This window comes from Phalacrocorax aristotelis, chromosome 1 (assembly GCF_949628215.1).
Source record: "Phalacrocorax aristotelis chromosome 1, bGulAri2.1, whole genome shotgun sequence".
NCBI lineage: Eukaryota > Metazoa > Chordata > Aves > Suliformes > Phalacrocoracidae > Phalacrocorax > Phalacrocorax aristotelis.
Genome location: NC_134276.1, coordinates 125330613 through 125343666, shown reverse-complemented (window position 1 = coordinate 125343666; position 13054 = coordinate 125330613).

Sequence of the window (13054 nt, the reverse complement as noted above, 5' to 3'; positions counted from 1 at the left end):
TAATGCAATATTTCTTTAAACTGTGTGCTGGTCCTGTTACTGTCTCTTCTAACTGAAGCAACTTACGTATTTTTCTGTAATGAAGGATTTTTCTTCACAGTAATGCAGGGCTCAGCAATTCTGTGGAGCTCTGAGCAAATGGTGTCAATATCGTCCTCAAGCTGAAAAACCAAAGGAAAGGAAGCAAGCAGGCTTTTGAGGAAGGATTCAGCTTTTCATTCCAGGGTTCTTACTCACAGAAATACACATTCCACGAGCCAGTCTGCTCCTGATAAACACAGATCATGCTCTGCTTTCTCAGGAATATTTTCTAGTAATTTGAAGGTGAATATTTGGATTGATGAACTGATAAGCTAAGTGTCTTGAAAGAACACGAGACATCGGGAAATAGTATGCAGATCTGGTCATACTTTAGAAGCACATAATATGTTGTGGGGTTCCTCAGAATCTCATTCATGGCTACCCCAAAGCACTTCCTGAGAGTAAACTCTGATGGCTTTTACCAGGATTCCCCTTAGTCAGGGGAAATAACCACTAATATTTTTATTGTGGTGAGTTTTGAGAAGAGGATGATCAGATAATACAACACAGCACCTGCTTCTGGAAAGCAGAATGTGAAGAAAAGGTAATAAAGAGTGAGCACCAGGGACTGGGAATGTTTGAATAAATGCAGTGTGTTTTCAGTGGGAGACAAGAATCCCTTCACATCTGTGTAGAAATGCTTGGTAAACAGTTAAAGGAACAGTGTTGGCTGGTTCTAGAGTGAACCATTGCTTAGGAGCTACCCTTAAGTACTAGGCATACTTTTTAGAAAGTCATGCCTTTGATTAGATTATCCATTATAGAAAAGGTTTGTAATACGCAAACAAGTCTGGTTTTTGCTGGCTATATCAGCTGGTCTAGAAAGAGATTACCTCCTTGCCTCACTTATAGCCCTAGGCTATTATAGCTACAGCAATGCTGTTAGAGTTTAATGCTGTTATGGATTCCCTAGACAAAAAGGTTATAAAGGACCAGCTTATGAAAAATCTAAGAATCTCCAACAACTTCAGTATAGTTCTTCTGATTGATGTGAAGTAAGAATCAGGCCTGTGTTATCCATCAATTCCTTCTTTGAGGTCACTGTCAAGTCTGGTGTAAAAAAAAGGAGAGAATTTAATTAATTTGTTTCAGAACAATGATCCAGATAGCTAAATAGATTTGAGCGTGTAAAAGTGGCAATTACAGTGATGTGAAAATGTATAAAATGAAAACCTAAAGTAGCATCTTGAAAGATTATAAAAGTAGATCAAACAATAAAGCCTGGTGACAAATATTGTAATCAAGCAGGACTTTTCATCTGAAACTCAGTGCAGAGTACTTAATCTCAAATATAGGACAAATTTCCAGATGCTTCCTGATAACGTGGGAGGGGCTCTGTGCCTGCATGCAATTCCTCACTTAGATAATGCATAGGAAGCAATATGATCTAAACTCCCAAGGCACTTGACCCTGCATGCAGTTGTCTAGGAACAAAATTATGTACCAAATATGCAGATAGTATTAGGGCCTTTTGTATATTGTGATTCCATAGCAATGGAATTTGCTGAAGAATTGTGGTCTTGACTTTCGCTTATTAAGAGATACTATATGAAAGGGAATGAGAAGGATTTTGGAAGTCCTCAGGGAAGTCTCTGTGGTGGGCATTTTGCAGACATCTGGTAAATGACAGTCCTGTCCCTAAATAAACACAGACTACAGAATGGGAAGATTCACCAGAAGGTGTAAATCACAATAGTAGTTGCAATGGCTGTGATTTAAAGGAAAGAAGAAGAAAAAGGGAGGTGGGAGCACATGAAATGGATAGGTTTCTAGTCTGTATGACTGTTAAAATAGCTTTGACAATTCCAGCCAACTATCATCTGTGTAGTGAACTATGCTTTTAATGTAAGCTGCGAGAAGGGTGAGCTCCTCATCATCTGGAAAGAATGGAAGGTGAATTGGGAAAGCAGAAATGTTAATTTAGAAATGGCACAATTAACCATATCACTGCAGAGTAATTCTCTAAGTCTGTCTTCTAGCTGTATTCATCCCACAAGCCCAGGCTGCCTTCCCTACCATTAGAGGTGTGAAAAGTCCCCTCTACTCTTTGTCTAGTTGCCAGAATTTCCAGCTTTTGCCATGCAAATGTTGTAACTGCCAATAGCTGAATATGAAAAAGTATGGAGAAGGCATAAAATTAATTTATGATGAGTACAAAACTGAAGAGCATCTTTGGCCTGTTAGAGTTAATGCTCAAAATATTTTTTTAGAAACTCTTACTTTTTAAAATGTACATGAAACAGCTGTGAGATTTCTAATATGCTATTCCAGAATGTGTCATACCCAAGTCCTTGCCTACACATCAGACGTGAATATCATGATTTTTAACTAATCATGGGTACTAATATTAGTAACATAACTGAAATTTGGTGACATAGGTCATATTCCAGAATCCTGGAAATAGGCAGCCTATGCTCTGATGACATTTTATGCAGGAAAAAAAGAGATGCTTTGTGCATTTTTTCCAAAAGTAATACGCAAAATACAAATTAAGCATGTATTGTTTTATAGTCCTAGATATGTCTCCATAGCCTGAAGAATTCTCTTACATGGCCATGAAAGCATTTAAGTTGTACTACACAGCTCCTAAAGGGAAGTATTGTGAGACCACAGCTAAGACTCAAAATTAAGTAAGCCTTCATTATTTCTGAGTTGGTATATTTATAATTAAAGGTACTCTTTTTCTTCTTGTGCACATAATTGACTAACCAGTCAAATAGTTACTTAAGAACTTGTTCAGATCTTACGTTCAATTTAAATTCAAGTTATTTAAATAGCTTTATCTTAAAATTCAATCTGCAACTGCCAGTTAGCAGGTCTAGGACTCATTCTGGATAATATTTTGTGGTGCTAACAGATGCCCAGACCATTCCTTTCTCATTTCATTTTTGACATCTGTTTGTTGGTACCTTTTGCATTGCGCAGCCTCAGTTCGTAAACAGACTACAGAAACTGCAGCCACAGCATCCCACCAGGACACAAGTTGTCCCTGTGCAGAACCTGTCCACAGCCCAAGAAGGGGAAGATGAAGCCAGTAGCAACATGGATGTAAGTCAAGCAGAGGACAATCATGCCAAACAGAGCAGAAGTAAACCATGCTAATGGAACAGTGTAAATATGCCTGCATTGGCACTCCCATTCAGTGCGTTTGGCACTATGGTTTACAAGGGCATGTCTTAGGGTTACTTTCCCAGTCTCTGCTGGAGCTTTGAGCTTTTGTAAGAGTTGGTCTGTGATGTGTGGAAAGTGAACCTGTGGATAAGTCCCTGCCTTATGCACAGTCTTCTGAATGTGATTTTACGAATCCCAGTTTTGACTGATAAGGTTCCTCACCGGCGCAATTCCACTAGACGAGCAGTTGCCTGTCCTGCTATGACTGGGCCAGTGTGTGTTTGGGGGCCACCTGACAGTTATCAAATGTGAATAGAGTCAAGTTAAGAAAGCTAAGACAGGGGAGCAGATTATCTCGGGAAGGCAAAAGCCAAGGGTACATCTGATCTCATAGGCAGACCATGACCAGACGTAGGAAGAGCATGATCAGGTATCTTGTCAGAGGACTTCCAAACTCTTTCAAGGTTGTACCTAAACACAGCCAAGTCCAAGAAATATTTGAGCCTCAGCAGGGAAAGCTGAACCTAGAGGAGCACGATAACAAGGAGTAGGAATCCTACATAACAAAGCAGAGAGGTATCCAGAAGTCAAAGAACAAGTAGTGAATCCACTAGAGCCTGCAGGGAATCTAAACGCTACTTAAAGCTTCCTGAGGCCATAGGGAGTTTTTCAAACTATCTGTACTGAAGTAGAATCCTCAGTCCTAAACAGCAGTGGCAACTTTAAATATCTTTTTTCCTTTTTGTTTTTTTTTTTCTTTCCTTTGGGAGAAGGTGGGGGGGAAAAAGGACTTGAGGTTCTGTATAAAAGCCTTGAGATCCACAAAGTGCAATCTCCTGTTATAGCAAACGGTCATTTAATAAAAATCTACTCACAAACTGTTGGCAATCCTTTTAAAATATAATTGGACTTCTTGGACCTATTATGTCAGAAGACTGGTTTAGTAACTCCCTGCTCTGCTTTTCAGAAACCTTCTTTTAGCTGTCATTTTGCCAGTATAATCTTTTGCATTGAAGATCAAATTCCTCTTATCAGTGAGCTTGTCTAATTGCTCATTTGAACAATATCACTCTTTTAGGCACCTTAGCAAGATAGGCTCTTCATGAACGTAGTACCCAGTCTCCTGACCAGCCTAGGGTCCAGTCTCTGAATGTGTTCTGCGCACCCAATTTAATTTTTTAATTAATGATGACTAGAACATGACATTCCAGGTGACGTTTTATTATTTTATATGCAATGAACTTAATATTTCCTTATCGCTGTTAAAATATCTTGCCTCCCAGATGAGGATCACTTTTGTCTTTTCATGTCTTCATGTCAGTCACATCTCATAGTTGGGCCATCAACCTAACAATGGGTCATTGTCCCTGGACACCTCCAGTTGATAAACTGCCAACTTAAATGAGAAAGTCTTACTAGTCTTTGCATTTTATTGTAGTTCATCACATTTCTACTACTCCTGACTTAAAAATCAATCTTTCTTGTATGATAATCTGTTCCCACTCCTTATACAATATTTTGCCACTGTACTCAAAATGCCTCCAACTGTTTCACCAACAGATTTCATTAATATGTTCCTAGTCCTTGTGCCAAGGCCATTCAAGAGAATATCTTATAATACGGAGTTCCACAAATAGCCCTGGACGATGTGTCTCTGTAACCTTCCTTGAACCCTCAGTGATAAACCCTTGTTCTCTCTCTCCCTTACTCCCTTGCTAAACTCTCTTGTTATTATCGTACTCATTTGTATTCACATATTCAGGTGATTCCTATACTATTTCATATCTTCTCCACTTTAATTGATGAACTGTATGAGAATGCTTTACAGAAGTCATGATAGATTTATTGCATTTTCTTTCCCTAAAAAAAGTTGATTATTGTCAAAACCAATGCCAGATGAATCTGTTATCTTTCATAAATGCAGACTGCATTTTGTCCTATTTTTATTACCTTTATGCCCTGTACAATATTTTCCTTTGCAACATGTTCTAAAGCCTTATATACTATTGTAGTTTAGAAGTGCATCATCGTGTTCTTTCTGTACTCTTAAACACAGGAGTAGTGTTTGCTGTACAAGATAGTAAAAATAGCCCCCACTTTCTTTTGGTGCCTTCAGCAGATAATCATTAATTTCTGACTTGTTAGGATTGCACAGTGATCCATTTTTTTAATGATTAAAGACTCCTTACACACACCCTTTTTTTTCTTTGGTCTTTCTGGCAATTCATACTTCATTGCTATTTTCCTGATCTCCAAGGCAGAGAAATTTTAGTTGATTAACTTCCATTTCCATTTCTTCTAGGCTTTTGTTTACTTCGGATATATTTTTTCAGGTAGCTCCTCATCCAATTACAGCCAGCCCCCTCCTCTAAAAGTGTTTTTCTTTTCTTGGGATTCAAGTTACAGAGGGTTTTTGTGTCTCCAACTTACAAATTCTCCCAATTTTTCTCAATATTCAGGACTTTGAGCTATTCAATCCAGCCTACTTCACCAAATGGTTCTCTTTGTTTTATGAAATGTCTGTTTTCCAACACTACTTTTTGTTTATTTAAAATAATTTCATTTATATTGATCTAACTCATGATCATCAGACCCCAAGTTATTTTATGCTACTGTTGTTTTTTAGCCAGTTGGAGCAAAGACCACAGTCCATACACAACAGCATTTTGCAGTAAGTTCTCAAGCTTTTTCCTTCCCCAAGGTAAAAGAAAAACATTACAACAGAAAAAATAATGTATTTCTTCTGTTAGAACAGCACATCTTTCAGTTCACATGATGACAACTCTCTTTACCAGGTCTCTGATATGGTGATGAAGAGGCTGATTCATTCTATACATAGTCTTTTCTTCCCAGTGAAAAAACATTTGTCTGATTTTTACAGGACACATTATACCTGTCGCAGCAATGCCCACTTTATTCCTTAAGTCTAGAGCCCTACCCCTTGAATAATCCTGACAATTTCCAATGGGGCAAATGTAGGGCATGATCTTCCGAGAAGACATAACAGAATCTGACCCTAAAAGAAAGGAATTGAGGGCTACTGAGGGAGGTGAATTTTTATTGTGTTACGAAGGGGTGTGCTAGTAATTGTAGGAAGAAATTAGGTTTTAAAAAAAAAGATATCAGGAAAAAATATATTGAGACCAAAATGCACTACAGTCCAGAGACATCTTCCAAAAGGAATCTTGGAAGCAGAAAAGCCTTGTACTTTTAAAAGCAGATTTGACGAAACAATAGAATAGGTCCTGCATTTTTAAGCTGGCTAGCAGAGATTTTTTTCCATCTGTAGCTTCCATGTGTCTGTGTTCCCTACCTCCTCTTTCCCTGACAGATGTTCTACTCCTCATTAAATATGGAAGTAACAACACCCTTTACTGACTGTTCCTCAGTTTTCACCCATAATTTAACCCCAGATTTCAAGTACTGCTGCACTGCTTTGCACCAATTCCACTGAAATAAATTCCAGCTAATTTCTGTCTTTTAGATACTGTTCCTGTCTGTGGCTCAGCAAAGGAGGGGAAGGAAGAAGAAATGCTACCTGCTGTTTAGCAGTTCTGTGAATGAAGAAACTTACTTTTAAGGCACAGCTTGCAACCTGTGGGTAGGACTCAACACAAAATATTTTTTATTCAGTCTGTTTAATATCACATACTGAAGTCTGAGGCACCAATGGTAGGTGATTGATTTTTGTAGGACTAGTTCCCATATCTCTAATTTCTTCACCATCTTTCTGTGTACATTGTTAGATTTACATGCTTTGCTTTCCCCCCCTCAAACATTAGGCTGGAGTCATTCTTCATCTTCCAGGGTTAACTAATCCATCATTAGATGGACTCATGCAGATCCATATGAAATGTTTTCTTTTAAAGCCAAGCTTTCTTACATCAGCTTTTGACATTTTATTCACTTGGACAAGCTGATTAATGGTGTCAGCGTTGTACATTTGCTTTGCAATGAATACTAAGCAGATGTTACACTGGCTTGTTGCCCCACACTGAGCATGAAGAGGTAAATCCTGAGAGACCTTGCTTTTGTTAGTAGGTCAGTTACCAAAAGGTCAAATAATGTCCCTTAGTCTGTTTTATACATAAAGATGATATTGATTAATCTTAGATATTTTGATTCAGCTCTTCTGGGAGGGGCTTTATATTAGAAGTACAGGGCCAAAACCTGATGTGTCAGACTAGGCAAAACGTCTGCTGACTGAAAGGGCGATTTTTTCTGTGAGGGTTTCCAGGTTGAACCAGTTGTGAGCTGCTCTCATTATACCTTGCATTTTCTCTCTCAGCAGGCATGCAGGCAAGGTCTGTAGGGAGAGGTAACATCTTTCCATCAAGCCAATGGGATGTAACGAAAGAAAGTTTCCGGCATGCAAGTCCCTCTTTAGGTCTGAAATGGAAACCACAGACTTCAAGCTCAATACAGAGTGAGAAGGGAACAGTTCTTCAAAAAACTCTGGGTAAGCACCCCTAGGATAAAAGGAAATGTTAGCAAGAGAAGTGATGATAAGCCATACATAAGCATTCTCTTTCAACATGGGCTAAACTTCAGAAATTACTTAAAAACCCACTGAAGTAGAACTACATCTGTTTGATACTGGCAGAAGAGAATCAAGTGCAGTAATACAGATTTCAGAAATGGGCCTTTGCCACAAAGTCTAAGTCTGATCTGAAATTTCCCAAAGTTCAGGAACTCTTAAGAACGGGGGCTCTTGAGCCCTTGTCACATAATTTACGAAATGGAGGCTGTAAACCTACATTAACTGTTGTCCTGGGACAAAGATACTACTCTCCCAGCTAGAAATAGAATGATTATCCCCCTACCTTCTGACACTCCAATGGAATTATTAATTTTATTTAATTTACTAATGTATGAATTTTTATATATACATGCTTTTATTAACATATTAATTTATTAATCCCCATGTGGGGTTTCAAAAGAGTCTTTCTCCATTCTAGCCAAAAAGAAGAAAGAAAATAGAAAACCTACACATTAATCCCATACAGGTAAAATTTCATTTATCTCAGTGGTTGCAAGATACGAGTATTCACAATGCTTTCAGGTCTTACAGCAATCTCTGAGGCTCAGGGACTAGCTCCCAACTGAATGTCTATGAATGCCAAGTATTCATCCTTCAGATGAGATTTTATAAAATAATTTTGAGCATTTATGATACTTAAAAACCAGAAGTATTATATTATCATTTTTATGGCATAAAACATCTGAATATAAGCTACTTCAGCTAGAATGGCACAATTATATTGACACAATTCTGCTGGTCAGAAAAACCTCTTCTTTTATAAATGTTCTTGTCCCACAAATTCCTGGGAGCTTGGTTATTTAGCTTAAGCTGAAGAGAATGGATTCAGCTCTGGAGGTCCATGGTTCACTCTCTGCTTTTGAAAGGAATGGCTAACATTTCATTCAATATTTCATTCACCTCTCTGACAATGACACATAAATATAACGAGACCATCTAAGTGTACTTTCCTGATAATTACATGTAGGTTGTTTATATTTCTTTCCCTAAGCATAGATATCCTAGTTACTTGCATTTCATTAAAACAAGCTCTTCTCTGGCTTAACAACCAATGCATTTTAAGCCTGTTCCTTTAAACTGTTTTGAATTTATATGCACTAAAAGCCTAAAGGTAATGAGGCTTTTACTTACTGAACACCTTTTATATCCCCAGTGTATCTTTCCCTGTGTAAGCCGAGTCACAACTGTGACATAAAGTGGTTTCTAACCGAAGACATCACCTTCCAGTTGACTGTACCCTTCCCCCGAATATGAATTTGCAAGCAAAATAGCTATTGAAAAGTCAAGGCATAGAAAGAAGCAGCAACATCAACAGAATGGCATTTATTCCTTCTGCCACTTCATGTTACTGACTTACTTGCTGTCTTCATGCATTCATTTGCATAATAGAGGTGATCATCTGGCCTTTATTACAGCAGATTGAATGTAAATCAGTTACTGAAACATAAAATACATCCTAGGGAACTCTCTGCACACAGGCATACAAATTAAGGTCCTAGTGTTGCCTAGGGATACTGGAGGTGACAAAAGAAAAATATTAGTGTTGCTGATTGACTCTCATTGTTACAACTTGTATGAGAGCCTACAACAGGATTTCATGGTCTCAGTGAAAGAAGTTTCTTTTAGTTCATCTCCCTTCTCTCACTGCTGTAAAGTTGTTTAAGAGACTGGACTTCATATTTCAGTATATAACTTGCCACCAAAACCATTCCCATTTTTGACACCGTCTAGGACTGAATTGGACTCCAACCTGGGACATTTCTGTTTACATTGAGATATAATCATGTACTTATTTGCCTTACTTTAAGCACCAAACCTAATGAAAAGACCCTGCTGATTTGCAACATTTTACTGAGCCATTCTGCTTAGAATGTATTTCCAGATTCTCTGGTAAGACACCGTTTTCCTTCTCAACACAAAATCAGCTGCAGGCTTTTTTTCTTATTCCTAACATTTAGAAATAAACAGAAAAGTATGGACCACACTCCTCCTCAACCTTTTTGACCAGGATTCCCTACCTTTCATTTTTGCTAGAGCAGGCTAGGATGCCATGTCTTCTCCATCACTTAACAGAACCACAGTACATACGTACTCAGACCAGGACTTCCCAGGTAAAAAGCACGCATCTGTGTTGCTGTGCTTCCTTTTAGGAAGCCTGTCCGTTACAGCTCTAACCTTCCGATGTTCAATACGGTAATCCCCTTTAAGTTTGCCCATAAGACATAATTTAGTGAACCTTTTTTTCCCATCTGCTGCAACTGACTGTCCAAGTTCTTCATTACTCTCTCCAAATCAATTTTCACTAACATTTTAATAAGTCATATCTCATTTACAGAAGGAGAGACTGACTCTGCTAGGTTGCAATCTTGTCCAGCAACTAACATCTTTCTCATGAAGTCTTGCATGAAGCATACTGGGGCATATGCCAGCAGAGAAGCTGTTGCACTGTAAGAGGAGCATGTGTCCCATTTGCCTTATGTATCTGAAAATGGAAAGGGGCTAGGGAACTGAGTATTGCCAGTCACAAATTCCAAAAAACACTAGACCTAAAGCCACAATGCTATTTTAAGGAGTTGTGGGGCCAGGAAGTGTGAGTCTTTCTTCCATCTTTTCGTTTTATCAAACTTTCTGGTTGATTTGGGCCATCTTTTAAAATTATTTCAACAATCATAGTGGCCAGAAACTTATTCTTTTGTAACATCTTTTATCTCCTTTTTTTTTTTTAATTTTGATTTTGATTCTTGAAACTCTTGCACAGTCATTGCTTGCCAGCATCTAAATACTGGCAACAACACAAACAACACAAATTTCCTGGGTTTTATAGTAACTGGCAATGCTGATCTCCAGGGAGAAGTATTAGCCTTGTGCATAAAGCTTGGATTTCATATAAAACAGCCCTATTTCTTCTTTAAATTTGATCATATGCTCTTATTTTCATGTATGTCTTTTTTAGTGTAGTACAATATTTCTTTTAAAGCTTTTAACATTTTCAGGCTTCCTCCCATTTAAAATGAGAATTCTCGGGTGTTTCAGTTATACTCTACATGAATTTTCTTGAAGCTGAGTCATTTTTGCCTGCAGTTCTAGCTGTCTATTTCATCAACACCAGTTAGGGCTGTCCACCAGCAGCACATTACTTAAATCCGTATGAAAGATATAATCAGCTTTTTATCATTGATCTGGTGTTCCTAGAATACATTTTCACATTTTGAGTCTCCTCTTTTCACTACAAATCATTTTACTCATCACAGTACTGACATGGTTGCAGCTCAGCTGAGCTCAGTTTGCTTTGGTGGGACTACAATCAATCAGAGAAAAAAAGAATTAGGCTGCTCTCCAAATTCTGTATCTGGAAGAGACAGAGCTGATACCAACATGTTCATGCTCTGATTCACAATTTTAAGAGCAGGCAAAGTATAAACTTTTAAAAAAAACCTTAATTTCTTTGCTACAGAGATTACTAATCTCATCTGCAAAAATAGAAGAATGCTTCTATTTCTGAAACAGAAAATTTTGCTTGAAGTTCTTCCTTTTGGATCTTAGCTTCCAGACATTGTCTTCACAGGTCCCACACTGTAGCGTTATAGTCTCACCTCAAATTTCTATTTACATCTGAGGCTCCCCTGTAGACAGCATTAGGCACAAATATATTACAACTAAACATTATGTTGTTCTCTGACATTGATGTATGGACATAGTACTTTATTTAGCTTGGATATAAAGGCCTGAAACACGTGCCACTTCACTCCTTTCTTTCACCTGCATAAGGGTAAAAGAAAGGGTGCTCTTCATTTTATTTTCCTCATTTCATAAATGTGATCTGTTCTCCTCAAGCATGGAAAGATATCAGTAACGAGCTGCATCTTTTGAGGAGCCAGACTTCTAACATTTTCCTAGTTATGACTGATCAATGAGATTTTAAGTGGGAATCAGTGTAAAATCAAGTTGTGATGCAACCTGGTACAGTGAGTAAAGTAATTCAGAGGTAAGAATGTGTAAGGATACAGGCAGAGAAGAGGGCTAGAACAATATAGGCAAGATACAGGAACTGGAAGAATTGCACAGGTCATGAAAGACCATTTCAACCTGGGGTTTGCATAAAAGAAGCAACACTAAAAGGAAAATGAAGCCCTGACAAAAATGTAAAATATTGACAAGAATGTGGAGAACAATACATTAACTATAAAATAGAGACTAAAAATATGGAGATAATTGAAGCAACAGGCTCATGGTTCCTGATTCAGCAAAATAGCTACAGACTTAAGTGTGCTCTTCATTCCTACAGAAGCTAAATCCATGATAAAAATCCTGCTTGTGCTTATGTGCTGAATAATCCTATAGTAATCCTAGTCTCCTCCTTCAGTTTTCACTGAGCCATAGGGTTCACTGCATCCAGGGCATTTAGACTGCTCAGTACTTTGAAATACTGCTTTTATTTAAGAGTGCCAAACCCATGGTTACAAGATGCAATTCGTCTTTAAAGTTTTTCTAACTGTTTCTACTTGAAGGATCTTAGTAGTACTGGGCATTGATCCAATAAACGTGAACTCTTTCAAAGGTAGAAGACAGTATGAGAGCCTCCCTAATATTTTCCTTCTCTATGTTACCATGTTTAAATAAGCAAAAAGTAGCTTTTTTTTTCCTAAGCATCTCTGAATCGTTTCACATATACAATGCATTAAAAATTTAAAAGAAAATTGTTCTTGGAATTTATGCTACCATTTTTTCCCTGATAATTACTTTAGGCACAGTAAAATGAACAGATGTTTCTTACCAAAATAACCCAAAACTAAATATTGTTTATTCTCATTTAAAAACAGAAAGCAATCGGCAACCAAATAACTTTAGATTGTCAAATAAATGTGTTTTATGTACAATCAGGAGGCTCCTATCTGAAGTGAATTAAAAATTAATCTTTGGTAAATATATCATGATGGTTTTGTAAATGTGTTTCTGAGGATGAGATTAATTACATCCATTGATGTGAATAATATACAATCAATACCCATTTTCCTTTCTAAAAGGATGAAATCAAATCCATTCTTCAACTGGGACTTTGTTGTTATTCTTTAAAAAATCAGCATAATAAGCAAATAAAACAGGAAGAAAGAAATATTGAAAACAGAGAGGAGTAGAAGGATTTTTACTGAAAGCTGTAACAAAAACTAGAAATCCCAAATGAGATGAAAAGGATTAGCCAAGAGCAACAAAAGCTGGATCCCAAGGCCTAGATCCTGCAGTCTTTTGGTACCACACATTTAGCTAATGCCACAAAGCATACTACAGGATTCTGGAAGTGTTTGCAGGATCAGGCACCAACGA